We start from the raw sequence: 23,403 nt of genomic DNA on the forward strand, positions 1-23,403 counted from the left end.
ATCAGCCCACCAAGTCTGCTGACCATGACTATCTGTACCCCTATTTCTACTCACTACACACCTATGAACAATTGTACAGACGCCAATTAACCTATAACCTGTACTGCTTTTTGGAGTGTGGGAGGAAACCAGAGCACCCAGAGAAAACCCACGCCGCACAGGGAGAACGTACAAACTCCATACAGATAGCACCTGTACTCTGATCAAAAGGGGCTGTCCCACTTGGGGCGACCTAATTGGCGAATTTAGAAGAGGGTTAGAGAGATTTTGAACAAATGTCATGTTTAAGAAACTCCGTCGACTATGTAGAAAGCTCCTTCGACCTCCTTAACTATGTTGAAGACTATCTTCGACTACTATGACTCACTTCAGGAAAATTGTAACACCAAATAGTGAGAGTGAAGGACCCTCCTTCGATCTCCTTTGCCTCCCTTCGACTATTATGAAGGACTATCTACGACTGATCACCTTTGATACCTACGATACCCTCACGATTACCTTTGATATAGTATGACCCAACTACGACCTACTACGCCTAAACTTACGAGTAAAAAAAGTATCGATTTTTCCATGCCGACCTCTTTTTGAACTCGCGGCCATTTTCAACGTTAAGAATACGACCGCGACCTAGCTGAGGCCTCAGTACACGGGGCTACTCTCTGCATGAATGAGAGGTACAAAGACCCCCTTTGAACCTCGGGTCGACCATGCGTGAGTATAGTCCGAGGGCAAACTTGCCAGAACTTGCGGATTTATGGCGTCCAAGTGGGACAGCCCCGTAAACCCCGAACACCGGTCTGTGGCAGTGTAGGCAGCAACTCTACCGCTGCTCCACTCGCGCAGCCCCCTGTTGTTCCTCTTCTTATATAATCACATTTAATAATGAATTTGCAGCCAATATATACGTGAGATGATCAGTGCTTTGCACAGATGATATCAAAATTGATACTATGGACTGAAGAATGGTGTCTACAATTTAAAATGGAGCCTAGATGAATTGGGAAAGTGGGCAAAGATTGGGCGGTGAAATTTATCTCAGACAAGTACGGAGTGACGTATTCAGAAAGTTAAACTAGGCCACGGCATACACAGTTAATGGCAGAAGAGGATCACTGTTTTTATCTGAATACCCATGGGGCTGGATATGTCACCCTGGTTAACACCTAGCTAATTGAGACTGCATCAATGCAGAGCCATCTCTGAACACAGATCTGCAGTGTCTGCCAACTCAGGGTTATAACATCCTATACACGAGTTTGCATTTGAGAGTCCTATTAAATAATCTAGTTGACACTTAATTAGTGGATTGAATGGCCCCATTGCTGAAAGATAAATGGACAATATATTTGGCTTCGATAGAATCAGATTACATATTGTTCTGGGCAAATTTATTACTTTATTTTCATTGCTTGGAGTCATTGAGCTTTATGCTGCAAAATCATGAAAATGCTATAAATGTTATTTGTTCGAAGCATCCTTCCTCAATCTGATTTTGAAGTCTGAAAGGATGCATTGTTGGCGCTGGGGGTTGCCAGTAAGCATGGTATTGTTCTTCCAAAGGGAGCATAAGTAAGTGCAAGAAAGGCATGGAGACAATGGGGGGGTGGGGGGTTGCGATCAGGTTTAGTTTACTTTAGTTAGATATACAGCATGGAAGTAGGCCTTTGGCCCACCTGGTCTGCACTGACCAGTGATTGTACTTGTTTGTGGAAACAGGCCCTCCTGCCCACTGAGCAGTTCACCCTTACACTGGCACTATCTATCCTAGGGGCTCATGTTATCGACCTCCCCGTGGTGAGCACTGTCAACTGACCTCAGTCAGGCTAACAACTACAACCAAACAGCAGCAGCAGCACCACAGCTTGGCGCCAACATGGAGCATGAGCCCTTTTTAGGGCGGGCACCCTGCGATGTCGAACTGGCTTGCCTCAACCCTGCTGCGGACTTCCTGCTGCCTCAAGGCAAGAAGAAGAATTCAGCACAGCCATGTGGGCCAAAGGGCCTGTTCCTGTGATGTACTTTTCTGTATTCTATAATTAAGAGTGGTTTCCAAATAGTATGATCAGAGCAATTATCAGAATAACATCACTTGATTAAATTCTCCGTCTACATTGAGTCTGGGAACACAGGCTCTGCACAGAGGAGTTTATAAAGATAACTTAGGGCATTTTATACGGATTTGTTTCTTGCTGTTTGTTTTCAGGATCACTATAAGACCAATACAGCTGCTCCTTGACCTACGATGGGTTACGTCCGATAACCCATTGTAAATCGAAAATATCGTAAGTCAAAAACGCATTTAATGCAATGTGATCACGTGACCGAAATTGAGCTGCGACTCACTGCTGTTGCCCAGCGTTTGCACCACGTAAGTCGCCATATCGTAAGTCGAAGCATTGTAAATCGGGGAGCATCTATACGCCAGTCTGGATCTCATTCTTTTATTCCTGTCATAATGCTGGAATAAATATCCAATTGAAATCGAGTCCATGTCCAATGGTGAGTTGTTAAATGTAGGGTATGCTTGGATATCGTTGTATTTCTCCATTTTTACTGCAGCTACTCTTGACCTTCTCACCAGCAGCACTTACAGGAAATCTTGCACAACCTGAATCTTGCGTCACCAGTGGGCAGCAGAGTTTGCCCAGGTGGTAAGCTGCTGCCTCACACGCGTCAGAGGCCCGGTTTTGATCCTGTGCAGAGCTTGCATGTTCTACCTGTGACCAGCTTGCATGTTCTCCCTGGACCAGATGGACTTCCTCTGGGTGCTCCAGTTTCCACACACATGCCAGCATGCAGGTTTGAGGTTAGTAGCCTCTGTAAATTGTCCCCAGTGTGTAGGGAGTGGATTCTAAAGTGGGATAAGCCTAGACCTAGTTTGTTTAGTTTAGTTTAGGGAAACAATGTGGAAACAGGCCCTTCAAACCCCACCGAAGCCCATGGGACCAGTGTTCACCTGTTACACTAGTTCTATCCTACACACTAGGGACAATTGTTACGGAAGTCAATTAACCTACAAACCTGCACCTCTTTGGAATGTGGGAGCAAATCGCAGCACCTAGAGAAAGCAAAAGTGGTCACAGGGAGAACATACAAACTTCATATATATATATAATACCTGTAGTGAGGATTGAACCTGGATCTCTGGTGCTGTAGAGCAGCAACCATACCGCTGAGCCACTGGGTTTGAATGGGTGATTAGTGTTTAGCATGGACTCAGTGGGCTGAAGGGCCTGTCTCCATGCTGTACTCTAAACTAAACCTATCAGAAACTCGTGTTCAAGAAGGAACTGCAGATGCTGGAAGATCAAAGGTACACAAAAATGCTGGAGAAACTCAGCGGGTGCAGCAGCATCTATGGAGCGAAGGAAATAGGCGACGTTTCGGTGAAGAAGGGTTTCGGCCCCAACGTCGCCTATTTCCTTCGCTCTATCAGAAACTCATCTGGAATATCACACAGTCTCATATCCTGACATCCCAAAACCATCCACCATCCAAGTCAAACCATCCAAGTCAAAGAACTCATTAGATGGATATCCTCTCAATTCCTTCCATCGGCATTGCACAGGGCACAATGGCTGTAGTTGTCCCTTTGCAAAGTGCACAGCATTTACTCACCCATTGCATCTGGCAAACTCGTGTCTTCTACCACCTTGGTGGACAAAGCCAGCAGGCGTGTGGAAATATCTCAAACTTCAACTGCCAGTACTCATCACACATCAACTTGATTTGGAAATATATTACTGATCCTCCGTCATAATGGAGTGTAAAATCAGGAACAATAGGACTACAGGAGGACCATCACCAAGCGACTGCAGCAGGTCTAGGTGGTCCATCACCGCATTATAGATAGGCATTGAATCCATACAAAGGGTTGCTGTCTGACATATCAGGCTGAATCGTGGTTGCAATGGCCAAAGGTTTCAAAGAGGACTACCTATATTCAATACCAATATATGGACCTGTTCTAGTCTCAGATGCCTAGAGCTCTGACATCCTGCTCCATTAGTGAATTCATGGAAACAAAGAACCACAGACGTTGGTTAAACACAAAGAATACCTCTGGGGAGAAGCATCCTTGGAAGACATGGGTAGATGATGTTTCAGGTCGAGCCCGTTCTTCAGACTGACAATATTTCTTCTGACTGAGAAGGGTCTTAACCTGACAATCACCTATGCATATTCTCCGAGATACTGCCCGACTGCCAGTTACTCCAGCCTTTGTTCCTTTAGTGAATTACTTGTGGTTATTTTAGTACTTTTAATAATAATTCTTTACATTATAATTTAGCTTTATTCCTTTTTTTTAATTGTTTGTTGTAACTTTAATGATTTTGGAAATATTTCAGTGGATATTTAAAATAAAAGCAGAGAGCTCTGCTTCCACATTGCCTCCTTTTAAGGGCTGTCAGCAAAGTCTGGTGGGACCTCAAAACAAAGCTGCGACTTACCACTGAAGCCTTGCTACACCTCACCCATATCAAAACTCAACTGTGGGCTGTCAACTCACAAGACCAGGTGAACTTTGTGAGGCAGGGCAATTTGGTGACCTTGCTATGAGCACTAAGAGTCAACCATGTAATCAATTGAATGACTGAGTTGGATGATCAGCCATGATCATATTGAATGGCGGTGCTGGCCCCGAAGGGCCGAATGGCCTACTCCTGCCCTATTTTCTATGTTTCTATGAAGATACAGCATTGGAAACAGCCCTATTGTTTCACCCAAGTCCACATCGACCATCATCGCACGTCACAACTAGGTCTACGCTATTTCCACCTTCGCATCCACTCCCTACACACTGTGGCAATTTACAGAGGCCAATTACCTATAAACCTGCACACCTTTGAAGTGTCGGAGGAAAGTGGGAGGTAAATTGTCCCTAATGTTAGAACAATTGTAGTGTACAGGGTGATTGCTGGGCGGCGTTGAATCGGTAACCGAAGAGCCCTGTTTCTGTGCTGTAGCTCTGAGGTCCAAAGTGTAAAGTCCAAAGTAAATTGGTCCTAATGCATTCTCAAAGCTAATCTAACACCAAAAAATTCTATTTACTGATTTGAGTTGGATGTTTTGAATCGGCAGTAAGTAAAACAACCGGACTATGGTTCCAAATGTCATCCTTTGTTTTCTGGCAGGCCTGCTTGTATTTCTGGTTTTATTTCAAAGAATATTCTGCCTAGTGTATATTATTAGTCTATTGAGATTTACCCCTGTTTCCTGCTGATTTACACTTGCTTTTCCATCTGTTAGCTTTCCAACGTTATTTACTGACAGCTTCACTTCATCCGATTTGTAAATATTCCAACAAGACCCGGGCCAGACCTTGGGTAAAGGTTTGACCAGTCTTTCACTTCATGGACTGACTTCAATGTAAGCAACATTTGATCAGGCATAGAACTAACACAGTAACAGTGTGGATGGAAGCCATTCAGTTCATCTTGCTGGAACAATGCAGACTATCTCATAAGAGCTGTTCAGGCTAATCTCCTTTATTTTTTTACCTTTATCTTTGTATTTTAGATACATTTTCCAATTCATTACTCTGTCCATTTTCTTTCAAATTATGTCAGATCTTCTTGCAGTAGTTGGCTTTGGTAACATCATCCATTGTCCTCCCAATGCTAATTCTCTTTTATTTTAAACAAGCAATGAAATCAAGCTTTGTTTTTCTACTTATCCAATTAAGCATTCATCATTTTGAAGGTACACAAAAATGCCGGAGAAACTCAGCGGGTGCAGCAGCATCTATGGAGCGAAGGAACAAAATTCATCATTTGAATTTGTTTTAACAACCATGACGATAACAACAGCCTAGAAACATTCCTTGCAATGGAATATTATTGGAGAAGGTAGTTGACGCAGGTACTATCACAGTGTTTAAAAAACATTTGGCAGGTATATGGAAAGGATAAGATTAGAGGAATCTGGGCCCAACATACGTAGGTTTGGGCAGGTGGGACTAGTGTGGAGGAGCATGTTGGGTGGTGTGGGCAAGTTGGACCAAAGGGCCCATTTCCACACTGTATGACTCCATGACTATGAATGAATTGTGAAGGAAGAATGTAATATAATGCACACCACAGACAAGTGCAGCACAGGAACAAGACCTTCACCCCACAACGGGCAGGCGATGCAGACTCCGGGCCCCAACTCCGGCCTACATCGCCTGCCCGAGTCCGGACCCCATCTTGGCCACAAGGAGCGACTTCAATACTCACCAGGACGCGGCCTTCACCGACCTCCACATCGATGTTGCCGCCGACCCTCACCTGCCCACCGATGATGCCCCAGCCTCGCCGCCTCACGGTAACTTGGACTCTCTCCCCCTCGCTGATTCCTCCGTCCCTCGCCGCCCCCCTGGACTGCCCACCCGACCCTCGCCGCCCCCCCTGGACTGCCCACCCGACCCTCGCCGCCCCCCTGACTGCCCACCCGACCCTCGCCGCCCCCCTGGACTGCCCACCCGACCCTCGCCGCCCCCCTGGACTGCCCAGCCTCATCGCCGCCCCCGGGCCCACCCGACATCACTGTCGCCCGGGCCCACCCGACATCGCTGTCGCACCGGGCCCACCCGACATCGCCGCCCCACTGGCCCATCCAGCATCATTACCGGACCGGGCCCACCCGACATCACCCACCGAACCGGGGCTCCCCCAACATGGCCGCCGCCCCCCACCGCTATGCCCGACCCGCGCCGTCCATCCACCCACCGGGACCTCCCTCCCTCCCACACATCGCCTGCCGACCCCGACTAAACCGCCACTGGACACCGATCATCGGGTCCGGTATCCCTTGACCCGCGCCACTCCACCTCCCTCCAGCAGCCCACAGCCATCGCCTCACCTGGAGCCTGGACTCTCCACTGGGCCTGAAGCCTTCACGCTGCTCACTCCCACTCTCCTGGGCTTAAGTGCGCTGGTTCCTAGAGCCCGTCTGCCCAGCCTTGTTAACCTCAGTGGCTGTTCCACTGGGTCTTCCCCCTCTAACCATGTCACCCCTGCTCTTCCCCACCCACATTACAGCCCTCTCACTCCCCCACCCCCCTGACCACCCCCCCCCCCCCCCCCCATCACCCACAACCCCCATCGCCTCGTCCCCAGTCCACCCACCTGCCTTCCTCCGGCCCCCACTCCCATCCCTGCCGGGTGTTCACCATCCCCCCCGACCTCCCCCTCTCCCACACCGAACGGTCTGTCATCAGCAGAAGTCTCACCTTTGTCCCCCTCCATCCCCACCTCAATGAGTTCCGTGCCCACCACGACTTGGAGCTCTTCTACCATCGCCTCTGCCTCACAGCGCACTTCCACGGGAAGGGGTCCTCGCCCCCCAATGATGACCCCTTTTCCCGTCTCCAACGCACCCCCTCCTCGTGGAACCCCCCTCATGACTTCCCAGCTTTGGAATTATTTATCCAAAACTGCCGTCGCGACGTCAACCGCCTCAACTTCTCCACTCCCCTGTCTCACTCCAATCTCTCCCCCCCTGAACGCACTGCCATTGAATCACTACGCAAAAACCCAGATTGGGTTATCAAACCAGCCGACAAGGGAGGTGCCGTGGTAGTCTGGCGCGTCGATCTCTACAAAGCTGAGGCCACGCGCCAACTCTCGGACACCTCCTCCTACTTACCCCTGGAGCATGACCCCACTGACGAGCACCAGGCCGCCATCTCTAGCACCATCACCGACTTCATCAATTCCCACGCCCTGCCCGACCAAGCTTCCAACCTCATCGTTCCCCAGCCCCACACGGCCCAGTTTTACCTTCTCCCCAAAATACACAAACCTGACTATCTCGGTAGACCCATTGTCTCTGCCTGTTCGTGCCCCACCGAACTCATCTCCACATACCTTGACTCCATCCTACCCCCCCTGGTTAAATCCCTCCCTACCTATGTTCAAGACACCTCAGACACTCTCCGTCATCTCTGGGCATTCCATTCTCTAGGCCCTCACCCCCTCATCTTCACCATGGACGTCCAGTCACTCTACACCTCCATCCCCCACCAGGATGGCCTCAAAGCCCTCCGGTTCTTCCTCGACCAGAGAAGCAACCTATACCCAGCCACTGACACTCTCCTCCACCTAGCGGAGCTGGTCCTTACCTTCAATAACTTCACGTTTGACTCCTCCCATTTCCTCCAAAGACAAGGCGTAGCTATGGGCACACGTATGGGCCACAGTTATGCCTGCCTCTTTGTCGGGTACGTCGAATAATCCTTGTTCAATACGTAACAGGGCCCCATCCCCGACCTCTACCTCCGTTACAGCGACAACTGCTTTGGTGCCACCTCCTGCACCCGCACACAACTGACTGACTTCACCACCAACTTCCATCCGGCACTGAAATACACCTGAACCATTTCTGACACTTCCCTACCATTCCTGGACCTTACTATCTCCATCGCAGGTGATAGACTCCTGACCGACATCCACTACAAACCCACTGACTACCATGGCTATCTGGACTACACTTCTTCCCATCCTGCCTCCTGTAAGGACTCCATCCCTTACTCCCAATTCCTCCGCTTACGCTGCATCTGCTCCCAGGATGAGGCGTTCCACACCAGGACATCTGAAATGTCCTCATTCTTCAGGGAATGGGGATTCCCCTCCTCCACCATAGATGAGGCTCGCACCAGGGTCTCTTCCATATCCCGCAACACTGCTCTCTCTCCCCATCCCCGCACTCGCAACAAGGGCAGAGTCCCCCTAGTCCTCACCTTTCACCCCACCAGCCGTCACATACAACAAATAATCCTACGTCATTTTCACCACCTCCAACGTGACCCCACCACTCGCCACATCTTCCCATCTCCCCCAATGTCTGCCTTCCGCAAAGACCGCTCCCTCCGCAACTCCCTTATCAATTCTTCCCTTCCCTCCCGTACCACCCCCTCCCCGGGCACTTTCCGTTGCAACTGCAAGAAATGCAACACCTGTCCCTTTACCTCCCCCCTCGACTCCATTCTAGGACCCAAGCAGTCGTTCCAGGTGCGACAGAGGTTCTCCTGTATCTCCTCCAACCTCATCTACTGCATCCGCTGCTCTAGATGTCAGCTGATCTACATCGGTGACACTATGCGGAGGTTGGGCGATCATTTCGCCGAACACCTCCGCTCGGTCCGCAAGAACCTACCTGACCTCCCGGTGGCTCAGCGCTTAAACTCCCCCTGCCATTCCCAATCCAACCTCTCTGTCCTGGGGCTCCTCCATTGCCAGAGTGAGCAACACCGGAAATTGGAGGAACAGCAGCTCATATTCCGCTTGGGCAGCCTGCATCCGGCGGGCATGAACATTGAATTCTCCCAATGTTGTTAGCCTTGGCTGTCTCCTCCCCTTCCTTAGCCCTCGAGCTGTCTCCTCCCATCCCCCAGCCCTCGGGCTCCTCCTCCTCCCTTTTTCCTTCCTTCTCCCCGCCACCCCCTATCAGTCTGAAGAAGGGTTTCGGCCCGAAACGTTACCTATCTCCTTCGCTCCATAGATGCTGCTGCACCCGCTGAGTTTCTCCAGCATTTTTGTGTACCTTCACACCACAATGTTTGTCCTGAACATACAACCAAGTTAAACTAATCGCACATGACATGTACCCCATTCCCTGCAATATGTTGTAATTTGCTGCAGTTACACCACTCATTTTGCATGGTTGATTCTCTTGGCATTCATTTTCTGCAACCTTTCTTTGTATCTTAAAACACTAATTTCTGATAATACTAATACACAGTAAGAGTGGATCAATCATTAATTTCCACAATATAGATTTCAGAACTGCTTTCATCATCTTATGGAAATGCTCCAAATATAATTTAGGGCAGCACAGTGGCACAGTGGTAGAGTTGCCACTTTACAGCGCCAGCAACTTGGGTTCGACCCTAACTATGGGTATTGTCTGTACAGAGTTTGTACATTCTACCTGTGACCGCATGGGATTTCCCTGGGTCCTCTGGTTTTCTCCCACACTCCAAAGATGTGCAAGTTTGTAGGTTAATTGGCTTCTGTAAATTGTTCTTAGTGTGCAGGATAGAACTAATGTATGGGGTGATCATTGGTCGGCATGAACTCGGCAGGCAGAAGGGCCTGTTTCTAAGCTGTATCTCCAAACTAAACTAAACTAAACAATATATGGCCAAGCCCCATAAATCAATCTAGTCCTTTTAAAAATCTCTTCCACCTCCAGTCCTACTTCTAAAAATGCATCTATCTGCAGCTAAGATCACTCAGATCAGAATTTAAAATGTTGGTACTTTCATTTAAATCGCATCCAATGACTTGAATCAAGAGAGGAAAAGATGCATTGTCATCAGTATTACTTTGTCAATGTATTTGCAATGAAACCATGGTTTAGAGGTTACAGTCCCGCTGATCCGTTGGCCTAGAGTTTCTTTCTAAAGTACATTTACTTGATGCAGTGTGCATGGAGACACAGTGACAATGCAGGCAGATATCATGCTAAAACTGGTATAAAACTGACAAAACACATGGAAATTGTACAATCTCCAGTGTGTAGCTAAAAATCCATCTCTGGTCCAGAGACTTATCCATTAACTATTATGTTTCCATATTCTCAATTACCCTGACAATGGTCTTTGAAAGACAGCCCCAGGCATAGATCAATTCTTATGTAAAGCAACATGAATGGTTTTCCGAAAATGGGCTTGTTGATTGAAATTAGATTGACATTTTCTAACGGTTACAGCTCTCAGATCTGCAAATGACCATCAAGTATTTTTTTTTTTTGCTGTTTTAAGCAGGAATTCAATTCAAAGAGCATTTATCATTTGACAACTTGATGATCAAGAATCAATGCAGCACTTTTGCAGTGTACACAAGCTACATAATTTAAATTATGAATCACTCTCTTCAGTAGCACACAACCTATTGTTCATAAGTGATCGGAGCAGAATTAGGCTATTCGGCCCATCAAATCTACTCCGCCATTCAATCATGGCAGATCTATCTCTCCCTCCCAACCCCATGGATTAAAAGCACCATTGAACCATTGACTACTGATGTGTAATAAGCTTCCATGGGAACAAAAACAATTAAAAATACATAGGGTGGCCCGGTGGCGCAGCGGAAGAGTTGCTGCCTTACAGCGATTGTAGCGCCAGAGACCTAGATTCGGTCCTGACTACGGGTGCTGTCTGTATGGAGTTTGTGTGTTTTCCCCGTGACCATGTGGGTTTTTTCCGAGGTCTTCAGTTTCCTCCCACACTCCAAAGGCGTACAGGTTTGTAGGTTAATTGGCTTTGGTAAAATTGTAAATTGTCCCGACTATGTAGGATAGTGTTAGTGTAAGGGGTGATCACTGGTTGGTGTGGACTTGGTGGACCAAAGAGCCTGGTTCTGCACTGTATCTCTAAACTAAAATAAAGTTTAAAGAAATGTACTCTGCATCTACCATATACTGTACATTCAGAAGATTTATTTTTATTTTTATTTAGATTTTGATTTTTAGATTTATTTTTCTTCAGCAATGTTGTTGATGTAGATAAGAAGATCATCAGCGTGTATAACTTAAGATATTACAGAGTGCTTTAGATTAAGAGTGCCCCAACAGAGTATATGTGACAAACATGGCAAATTTAATTTATCATTAACATTTAGGGAAGTAAATTCCGCATCTAAATTAATATCGGATTGGAGTCGCTGCCCTTTGCTGCCCTTGAAACTAACAGAAATTACAGTGTAGAAAAAGAATACTTAGATAAAACATTGATGTGATTTCTTAATTAAATGGAGAAAACGCTAGATTGTCTCTTGAATCTCAACAGATCGATGAAACTTCCAAAAGCTTGTAACCATATAACCATATAACAATTACAGCACGGAAACAGGCCATCTCAGCCCTATAAGTCCGTGCCGAACAACTTTTTTCCCTTAGTCCCACCTGCCTGCACTCATACCATAACCCTCCATTCCCTTTTCATCCATATGCCTATCCAATTTATTTTTAAATGATACCAACGAACCTGCCTCCACCACTTCCACTGGAAGCTCATTCCACACCGCATTCCGAGATCAAGATGGCGTCGCATGCACAACGCGAGGCTCTGCGTCTCCGTAGTGTGAGATATATTGTTTGTGCTCACAATCACTACTCAGAGACTAAATCGTGGAAACAAGAAATGTTTTATTTGCGAGTCTGCAGAATCGGGTGCCTCTCCAAGTTGAGACACACCGAGCAAAGGAAAAACGTCTATTTTTATACAATTCAGTATACAGTCTTTATTGATCGGACGCCTCCCCTTCTGACCCCTTCCAATCAGGGTACCGAGGTTCACAATCTTCCAACCCTCCCCTCCGTGCGTCATCAATCATTCCCTCTCCTCCCACATCATACATCGCATGTACATTTAAATTAGGTTCTTTGTCATGAGGGGCGTAAAGTTAATATTCATTTAACTTATTAAGCATGCTCAGTAGCTGTTGGCCTAACCTACTTAATAGCCTTTGACCTAAAGAATAGCTTCTGTGTTGTCAGCTACATTCCTTACCTCATCTTGTTATTTTACAATGTTATCATCAGCTCTGAAGGACAGTAACAGTTTGTTCGAATCACAAGGTTGGTGATTCCAACTGCTTGGCCCATCACAAGGTCGGTGACCACCCAGCGCAATACTCTTCACCATGGATGTGGAAAGCCTGTACACAAACATAGAGACAGACAGGGGGATACAGGCAGTTAAAAACATCCTACAGAGAAATCCTGACCCAGAGAGACCAGACGAGGCCCTAATTAAACTACTGGATCTGGGTTTGACTAAGAATGACTTTGAATTTAACGAAGAGTTCTATTTACAAGTCAAAGGTACAGCAATGGGGAAGAAGTTTTCCCCAGCTTATGCCAACATATACATGGCAGAATGGGAGGAGACAGTTTTCCACAAATGTCCGAAGCGTCCAATGTGCTACTACAGATTCCTAGATGACATTTGGGGAGTGTGGACACACTCAGAGGGGGAACTACAGGAGTTTATTGACATACTCAATGCCCACCACCCATCCATCAAGGTAAAGGCCATGACCAGCCAGCAGAGGGTGGACTTCCTCGACACCACTGTCTTTAAACTACCATCAGATACCCAAGACCACAAACTAGCTACCAAAGTCTTCTTCAAACCCACAGATACACACACCCTCCTACACACCACGAGCCACCACCCAAAACACACCTTCAGGGGTATCGTTAAGTCACAACTGACCCGCTTCCACCGTATATGTACTAGGGAGGAGGATTTCAACCAGGCCACAAGCACCCTTTTCACCGCCCTCAGACAGAGGGGTTACTGCAAACGTAAATTAAGACACATTAAGTCAGATTTACTAAAAAGCAAACAAGCGCCCAGACCTAGGCCGGGGACGACATTGAACTTGCCACTAATAACAAGATATGGCAACATGGCTGTCCAGGCTCACAAAATAGTCAAGGGCCGGTTTGAACAATTCCAAAGGGGATTTGCCACACTAAAGGGGTACAAGGTAATGTCAGCATACAAGAGGGCTAAAAATCTGAAGGACATCCTGGTCAGTACAAGTCTACACGCAGCCCCAGACTGTGGGCAGAGACGGTGTGGGGCCTGCACCCACTTAGTAATAGCCAAAAATATAGAGAACAGTGTAACAGGGAAGAGAGGCCAGATAGCGCAGAGGATAACCTGTGAGCAAAAGAATGTGGTGTATGCAATTAGATGTAAAGAGTGCAACTTATTGTACATAGGCGAAACAGGCAACAGCATCAGAGTCAGACTGACAGGACACCTCAGCAACATCACAAGGGGGGACCAATCCATACCCATTAGCAGACACTTCCAGCAACATGGGATCCAGTCCCTGGAGATCATGGGCCTGGAAACAAACATAAATTGGACAATAGGGAGACGGAAGAGAGCAGAGAGGCTATGGATTGAAGCGCTACAAACGAAAGAGCCCAATGGCCTAAACCTTGCATAAACTCAAACCTAGGGTAGATCCTGACTGACTCCCACAAATCTATGGAGGGTCAAGTGTAAGGCAAGTAGATTTGGACAAGGGTGATGAAACCGTGGGCCAAATACCAAGTGACAGTACATGGTGAAAAGGAATCCCCAGGAAGAGATCGATAAGCACCAGAGGGCATGTTTCCCACTGTCCGATAAATCACAACCTAACCTTTACAGTGACACGGGCTTCATCACTCAGGCAAATCAAAACCGCAGAGGGACCAGGCCGCAAAACAAGGTACAGACGGAGTCAGGAGGGTGAAACCCAATCCAAGGGGGGGGGGGGGGGGATGATGGAGAATAACAGTACCAACCTAGATAGAATGGACTGTAATAATCATAGGATGGAAGTGAGGGACACTATAAAACTAGGATAGGGAGGCAGGGAGAACCAGAGAGGGAGTCAAATGAGGGTCAGACAGGATAGGATAATCACACCTCACCCCATGATAACCCTAACCCAAACCACGGATAGCTCCCCCGGCAGACCCCACTGAAACACCCCAAACAACAAGGAAAACACCCCAAACAACCCAAAACAGCCCCCCCCAAACAACTAACCCCCCCCCACCCTACAACCTAAACCTAACAGCAGACACCACTGAATCACCCCAAACCCTAATAAAACAGCCCGAACAACCCAAAACATCCCCCCAATTCCTTTCCCCCCCACAACTTAAACCTTACAACAGACCCCACTGAATCCCCACCAAACCCCCCCAAAAATACACGCAAACCCAGAGAACCCCCCCTAGCAACCAGTATACGAAGAACCTACACCCCAAACAACCCAAAATAGCCCCCCAAACAACTAACCCCCCCCCCACCCTACAACCTAAACCTAACAGCAGACCCCACCGAATCACCCCAAACAACCCTAAAAACACCCCGAACAACCCAAAACATCCCCCCAAACAACTGATAAACCCCCCCAACCTTACAACCTAACCCTAACAGCAGACCCCATAACCCACGCAGACCCCATTGAATCACCATAACAAAACACCCCGAACAACCCAAAACATCCCCCCAAATTCTTCCCCCCCCCCCACAACCTAAACCTTACAACAGACCCCACTGAATCCCCACCAAACAACCCCAAAAAAATACACCCGAACCCAGAGACCCCCCCAGCAGCTAGTATACGAAGAACCTACCAAACTCCCCCATAAACCAGACAGGCTACAAAAGAGAGGGAATACACCCTGACACGTCCACAACACCATACCCACCCCTATCCCAGCCAGGACCCCCTACCCAGAAGAGCCTTTGACGCCACACAGACTACAAACAGGTTGGCAGAGCACATACATAACTTAAGGACTTGCAAAACATGATAGTGGACAAGAGGAATTTGGACATTTATTGATCAAGAGAGGCTGAAAACACTAGCAGCAAATGATACAAGATACCAGATACATTTGGTAACATTACAAACAATGGAAGTGGACCGACCAGTCCAAACAAAGAACAGGTAGAGCCCAACCAAAGTGACCGGTCCTAGGACCGAGCACATGGGAAGCTCCACCCAGAAAGGGAGGAACATCAACCTACCCCTTAAAAACCCTAACCGATGAGAATTAGATCTCTTTCCCTGAAGAAGCTACAGAGATAGCGAAACTGGAAAATCGTTGCCCAGTCGGGAAGAGTTCATCAAGTGGTCTCCGCGAGCTGGAAAGAACCAAAGAATTGGTGAGCACCTTGGTGTTAACCCTACGACACTAGAGATAATTGATGCTTAGATTTGACTGTGTTAGCATTGCAGCATAATCTACTAAACCAGAAATGAGCTGTAACATGCAGAGGGGAGAGGGGGAAGGGAGATTGCTTAACAACAGTAATGGGGGGAATTGCAACCAGCACAGGAATCAACCGAGACCGAGGGATTCCTTTGCAGTTGCGGTGAGAGTTATTTATAAAATGGCCCAGGCTCTACACCATCTAGGAGTTCTTAAAGGACGGAATACACCCCCCAGGGGTCTCACTAGGCAAGCAAAGATATTAACACACTTTGTGAAACCAGCAAATCCCACCCAGGAAACATTAAAGAAATTGGCTTCTAATGCTGAAACCTGGGCTAAACAAACAAGACAAATTTTGATTGAACATTACCAAAACAGTCTGGAATATTTGGATGATGAATACCGCCAGGGCCAGCCCACTGATCGTGTGCAGGAGGCTGTCACCAAGGCCCTAATCTGGAATAAGAGAAATTTGGGAGATAAATTTAAAATCAGAATGGAGGACCTTAGACATCGAGTTTTGAACCTGACCTCGGAGACTGGGCCTGAACAGCGCAGCAGCTTGCGGTATTTCCAGACCAGGCCAGCGGCGGTAATGTCTAATGTAGCGGTACATATCCCGCAAGACTTGTTTACTATTTCACAGGAAAACCAGATCGAGCGGCCCCGCACGGCTTGGGCGACATCACGCCCCATCCAGAGCGCACCCCACTCCGTTCCCTGTGGCCCCGCTCCCCGCGGCCGCGCCACCCACGCCTCCGCTCCCGCTAGCCCCGACATAACCCCCCCCCCCCCCCCCGGTGCATCCACCCACCAGCCCCCAGATTGTGGTGTTGCGACCCCAGCAACAGGACCAGGCCCAGGCCCAGCCGTGCTCCCCGGTACGCGAGCCCCAGGCCCACTTCCGGTCCACGACCGGGACGTGGTTAGAGGACTGGTAACGACCCACACGCTCCGATTCCCCCAGCACGTCCTCCCTTATCTACCGGAGCCTCTGCTCACGCCAGGGCACCCACGGCCCTCTCTCCCAGAGACCACGGGCCGAGCGCAGACCCTCCCGGGCGAGACCGAACCGACCACAGCGACCGCCGTAAGGGACGTCACGACCGCGGTGCCACATGTAAACATGTCCGGTACTGCAACACCTCCCCACGCACCTACCCTTTCCACTCCAACACACGGGGTCCCAGCACAGAGGGTCAGACCAGCACGTAGGGCCTGCACGCAGCACCAGAGGACTTTAGACACAGATAGTAACTCACAGGATGAATTTCAGCAACACACAAGGAAGGGTCCAGGGAAGCGGCTGGCTGAAGTTACCCGACACCCAAACACAAGTTATAAAAATGTTACCTGGAAACTACAACCCAGTAAACCTATTTTAATAATTGGAGATTCCAACATTTCCAAGATCCCCAAATTCTCCAACAATAACATACAATTGGACAGCTACCCAGGAGCTAAATTCATTCATGGAACTTCCATTCTGGACAAATTGAGCCAATGTCCAGAAACTCAAAAAGTCATTCTCTCATTTGGCATTAATAATAAGGAACAAAGACCACAGACTGCCATCAAACAACTCCAAGCACTAATCAGGATGGCCAGTCGTAAATTCCCTAATGCCAGCATATGGATCCCTAGGATCAACTTCAGCCTGTCGCTCCCAGCACCAGAGCAGGACACACTTAGACAAGTTAATGACTACATACACACCAAGAAACACATTCCCACCAGCCAGTTTAAAGTAGTCCCAGACCACGTCCACTGGACAGAACCCACAGCCCGAGCCATGATCAGAGAGTGGATGAAGCATTTAAACTGTTAGAGACATCATGCCAAGAGAGGCAGGGCCCACAACTAGGGAAAACAATCGTCAACCTTTCTCGGACATTTTCCTTTACCGAAACCCAAGAGAGGGTACTGAACAGAGGCTTCACCTTCGTCCCTACTCCCAAAACCCACAAGGAACAAGTGCAGGGTGACCTACACAGATTCTATCGATCCATTAAGTTAATACACTACTTCAGTGACGCAGAACCTGCCGAAACCATACCCTTCAGGCCACTCACAGGATGGTCCCCAGACGACGAGGATGTCCCGAGGGAGATAACAGAATTTATAACAGAGACAGCATCAGCCATTGAGGATATGCCTACAACGAAAGATAAGTCTAACATCACCAGAAAAGAGAGGCAGGCCTTGACAGAGCTGAAGGAGAACAACGAGACAGTGATCAAACCGGCAGACAAGGGGAGCAGTATAGTCATCATGGACAGACAACAGTACCTCTTCGAGGCACATAGACAACTGAACAAGATAGAACACTACACTAAGTTAGATGAGCCCATATATAAAGAAACACAAAAGGAAATAGGGGACATTTTGGAGGAGCTTAAGAGATCAGGATACATCCTAGACAAACAAGTAGAATACTTGACAGGAGCACAACCCAGGGCGAGGAAATTCTACATGCTCCCGAGGATACACAAAAACCCAGACACGTGGACAGTGCCTGGAGAAATACCACCAGGTAGGCCCATAGTATCAGATTGCAGTAGCGAATCCTATGGGGTAGCAGAATACATTGACCACTACCTTAACCCGCTGGGACAACAACATCCCAGCTACATCAGAGACACCTACCACTTCACCCGAATAGTTAACTCCCTCAACATACCACCCAACGCAATACTCTTCACCATGGATGTGGAAAGCCTGTACACAAACATAGAGAAAGACAGGGGGATATAGGCAGTTAAAAACATCCTACAGAGAAATCCTGACCCAGAGAGACCAGACGAGACCCTAATTAAACTACTGCATCTGGGTTTGACTAAGAATGACTTTGAATTTAACGGGGAGTTCTATTTACAAGTCAAAGGTACAGCAATGGGGAAGAAGTTTGCCCCAGCTTATGCCAACATATACATGGCAGAATGGGAGGAGACAGTTTTCCACAAATGTCCGAAGCGTCCAATGTGCTACTACAGATTCCTAGATGACATTTGGGGAGTGTGGACACACTCAGAGGGGGAACTACAGGAGTTTATTGACATACTCAATGCCCATCACCCATCCATCAAGGTAAAGGCAGTGACCAGCCAGCAGAGGGTGGACTTCCTCGACACCACTGTCTTTAAACTACCATCAGATACCCAAGACCACAAACTAGCTACCAAAGTCTTCTTCAAACCCACAGACACACACACCCTCCTACACACCACGAGCCACCACCCAAAACACACCTTCAGGGGTATCGTTAAGTCACAACTGACCCGCTTCCACCGTATATGTACTAGGGAGGAGGATTTCAACCAGGCCACAAGCACCCTTTTCACCGCCCTCAGACAGAGGGGTTACTGCAAATGTAAATTAAGACACATTAAGTCAGATTTTCTAAAAAAGCAAACAAGCGCCCAGACCTAGGCCGGGGACGACATTGAACTTTCCACTAATAACAAGATATGGCAACATGGCTGTCCAGGCTCACAGAATAGTCAAGGGCCGGTTTGAACAATTCCAAAGGGGATTTGCCACACTAAAGGGGTACAAGGTAATGTCAGCATACAAGAGGGCTAAAAATCTGAAGGACATCCTGGTCAGTACAAGTCTACACACAGCCCCAGACTGTGGGCAGAGACGGTGTGGGGCCTGCACCCACTTAGTAAAAGCCAAAAATATAGAGAACAGTGTAACAGGGAAGAGAGGCCAGATAGCGCAGAGGATAACCTGTGAGCAAAAGAATGTGGTGTATGCAATTAGATGTAAAGAGTGCAACTTACTGTACATAGGCAAAACAGGTAACAGCATCAGAGTCAGACTGACAGGACACCTCAGCAACATCACAAGGGGGGACCAATCCATACCCATTAGCAGACAGTTCCAGCAACATGGGATCCAGTCCCTGGAGATCATGGGCCTGGAAACAAACATAAATTGGACAATAGGGAGACGGAAGAGAGCAGAGAGGCTATGGATTGAAGCGCTACAGGCGAAAGAGCCCAATGGCCTAAACCTTGCATAAACTCAAACCTAGGGTGGATCCTGACTGACTCCCACAAATCTATGGAAGGGCAAGTGTAAGGCAAGTAGATTTGGACAAGGGTGATGAAACCGTGGGTCAAATACCAAGTGACAGTACATGGTGAAAAGGAATCCCCAGGAGGAGATCGATAAGCACCAGAGGGCATGTTTCCCACTGTCCGATAAATCACACCCTAACCCTAACCCTAACTCTAGCCCTAAACCTAGCCCTAACCCTAACCCTAGCCCTAGCACTAACCCTAACCCTAGCCCTAGCCCTAACCCTAACCCTAATGCAAACACCCCCAAACAAACGAAAACATCTCCCAAGACAACCTAAAATATACCACTAAACCCCCGACCCCAGAGGGGGCTACTATTCCCCCTCCACCACCCCACAGAACCTAACCCTAACTATAGACCTACTGGACCACCCCAAACAAAACAAAAAAACACCCCAAACAACCAAAAATATCTCCCCAAACAACTCAAAAGATCCCCAAATAGGATCTCAATCCCTGGTCCCCTGACACTCACCATTACGCACCCCCCCCCCCCCATCTATACACGGCATCACAATCTCCTCTCCCCCTCTCTCCACGGCAACCCCCAAAAAAAACATAAAAAACACCCCCAAACATCTCCAAAGACCCACTACCATCCCCCCAGCCTTAACCCCCTACCCATGAGGGCCTTCAGCCCCACACAGATTAGAAACATGTTTGCAGAGCACATTCACAATAAAAAGTCTTGCAGAACATGATACCCTAGGACATTAATTGACCAGCAGATTTGCTGGAAACATTAGCAGTAATTTAAAAGCCAGGAGCACATGGACTGATGAACAAAGGAAGTGAATCGACCGGTCTAAACAAGAGCAGCCCCGACCAAAGTGACTGGTCCTAAGACCTAACACAGGGGAGGGCGACACCCAAAAAGGGAGGGACATTCACCTACCCTTTATAACCCATTACCGGCTAGATAGAAAGAGATCTCTTTTCCTGATGAAGCTAAAGCAATAGCGAAACTGGCAGGTCGTTGCCCAGTCGAGAAGACTCCAGCATGCGGTCTCCACAAGCTGGAAAAAACAAAAGACTAAATTAGGACCATAACAAACAAGGAGAGGTGAACTTCCTTGCAACACCGTCTTAGCAGGCAGAGTCCAGCAGATGGTCTCCACAAGGCGAAGATATAAAGACCAAAGACTTGACTAAACACACGACAAACAAGCAAAGGAACTACCATCGGAGTACGGAGAAAGTTCAGCAAGCAGTCTCCGCAGGCTTTTCGCTGCAAGCCGGAAAAAATGGACTTGGTGAGCACCCTGGTGTGAACCGTACTACGTTAGTGATAATTTATGTTTATTGTTTAAATCAGTAGCATTGCATGGTACTGAACGAGATAATGGATGTTGAGATATAATTGATGTTCATAGTTCTGTACAGAAATAATTGATGTTTATAGTTTAAATACAGAAGTAAGACATTGTACTGACTGAGCTAGATATGAACAATGACATGCAGAGGGGAGGGAGGGGAAGGAGAGGGTATAACAACAATAACAATGGGAATCGCGACCAGCACAGGAATGAACCGAGGGATTCCTTTGCAGTCGTAGTTAGAGTTATTTATAAAATGGCCAAAACACTGCACCATCTGAGGGTAGTGCAAGAGAATGGCCAACCTCCCAAGGGTGTCACGGGGCAGGCAAGGATATTAACACACTTTATCAAACCGGCAAATCCTACCCAGGAAACATTACAAAAATTGGCCTCTAATGCTGAAACCTGGGCAAAACAAATACGACAAATTTTGATTGAACATTACCAAAATAGTCTAGAATATCTGGATGATGAATACCGCGAGGGCCCACCTATGGATTGTGTACAGGAGGCGGGCGCCAAGGCCTTAATCTGGAACAAGAAAAATTTGGGAGATAAATTTAAAATCAGAATGGAGGACCTTAGACATCGAGTTTTCAATCTAACCTCAGAGACTGGGCCTGAACAGCGCAGCAGCCTGTGGGATTTCCAGACCCCCAGACCAGCGGCTGTAATGTCTAATATAGCGGTAGATATCCCGCAAGACTTGTTTACTATTTCACAGGAAAACCTGCTCGAGCTACCCCGCTCCGCTCCCCGCAGCCCCGCCGTTCACGGCTCTGCTCCCGCCAGCCCCGACATAACCCCCCCCACTACCCCGCTACGTCCACCCACCAGCCCCCAGATCGTGGGGTTGCGACCCCAGCAACCGGACCAGGCCCAGCCGTACTCCCCGGTATGCGAGCCCCAGGCCCCCTTCTGGTCCACGACAGGGACCTGGTCGGAGGACTGGCCACGACCCACACGCTCCGATTCCCCCAGCACATCCGCCCTCATCTACCGGAGCCTCTCCTCACGCCAGAGCATCCACGGCCCTCTCTCCCAGAGACCACGGGCCGAGCGCAGACCCTCCCGGGGAGAGACCGAACTGACCACGGAGACCGCCGGAAGGGACGTCAGGACTGCAGTGCCACAGGTAAACATGTCCGAGACTGCTACCCTTTTCCTGTCCCCAGCCCATTCCACCCCAACACACGGGGTCCCAGCCCTGGGGGAAAGAAACAACCAACCTAATACAGGTCAGAAAAATGTTACCTGGAAGCTACAACCCAGAAAGCCTGTTTTAATCATTCCAACATTTCCAGGATCCCAAAATTTCCCAACAACAACATACAATTGGACAGCTACCCAGGGGCAAAATTCATACACGGAACTTCCATTCTTGGCAAATTGGGCCAATGCCCAGAAACTCAAAAAGTCATTCTCTCATTTGGCATTAATAATAAAACACAAAGACCACAGACAGCCATCAAACAACTCCAAACACTAATCAAGATGGCCAGTCGTAAATTCCCTAATGCCAGCATATGGATCCCTAGGATCAACTTCAGCCAGTCACTCCCAGCAGCAGAGCAGGACACACTCAGACAACTTAATGACTACATACAGACCAAGAAACACATTCCCACTATTCCCACCGGCCAGTTTAAAGTAGTCACAGACCACGTCCACTGGACAGAACCCACAGCCCGAGCCATGATCAGAGAGTGGATGAAGCATTTAAACTGTTAGGGACACCATGCCAAGAGAGGCAGGCCCTACAATTAGGGAAAACAATCTTCAACCTTTCTCAGACATTCTCCCTGACCAAAACCCAAGAGAAGGTACTGAACAGAGGCCTCACCTTCGACCTTACTCCCAAATCCCACAAGGAACAAGTGCAGGGGGACCTACACATATTTTATCGATCCATTGAGTCAATAATAGACCACTTCAGAGGCGCAGAGATGCCGTCATTATACCCCTTTGGGCCACGAACAGGATGGACAAACTCAAACCTAGGGTGGATCCTGACTGACTCCCACAAATCTATAGAAGGGCAAGTGTAAGGCAAAGAGATTTGGACAAGGGTGATGAGACCGTGGGCCAGATACCAAGTGACAGTACATAGTGAAAAGGAATCTCCAGGGGAAGATCACTAAGCACCAGAGGGCATGTTGTCCCTATGTCCGATAAATCACAACCTAACCCTAACCCTAAACCCCAACCCCAACCCTAACCCCTAACCCCAACCCCAACCCTAAACCCTAAACCCTAACCCTAACACCTTAACC

At 48.1% G+C, this 23,403-nt stretch overlaps 1 protein-coding gene and 1 long non-coding RNA gene across 7 annotated transcripts in view; one reads left to right on the forward strand and one right to left on the reverse strand.

Moving 5' to 3' along the window:
- The window catches only part of cadm2 (cell adhesion molecule 2), a 1,169,873-nt gene that overhangs the window by 96,392 nt on the left and 1,050,078 nt on the right, over positions 1 to 23,403 (forward strand). The window lies entirely within an intron of this gene.
- On the reverse strand, positions 19,227 to 21,715 carry LOC116980269. The gene is made up of 3 exons (XR_004413918.1): positions 21,576 to 21,715; positions 20,707 to 20,827; positions 19,227 to 19,645 (listed from the first exon to the last, which is right to left on the reverse strand). It is a non-coding gene; the product is annotated as an uncharacterized LOC116980269 (long non-coding RNA).

This window comes from Amblyraja radiata, chromosome 14 (assembly GCF_010909765.2).
Source record: "Amblyraja radiata isolate CabotCenter1 chromosome 14, sAmbRad1.1.pri, whole genome shotgun sequence".
In the NCBI taxonomy this organism is placed as follows: domain Eukaryota; kingdom Metazoa; phylum Chordata; class Chondrichthyes; order Rajiformes; family Rajidae; genus Amblyraja; species Amblyraja radiata.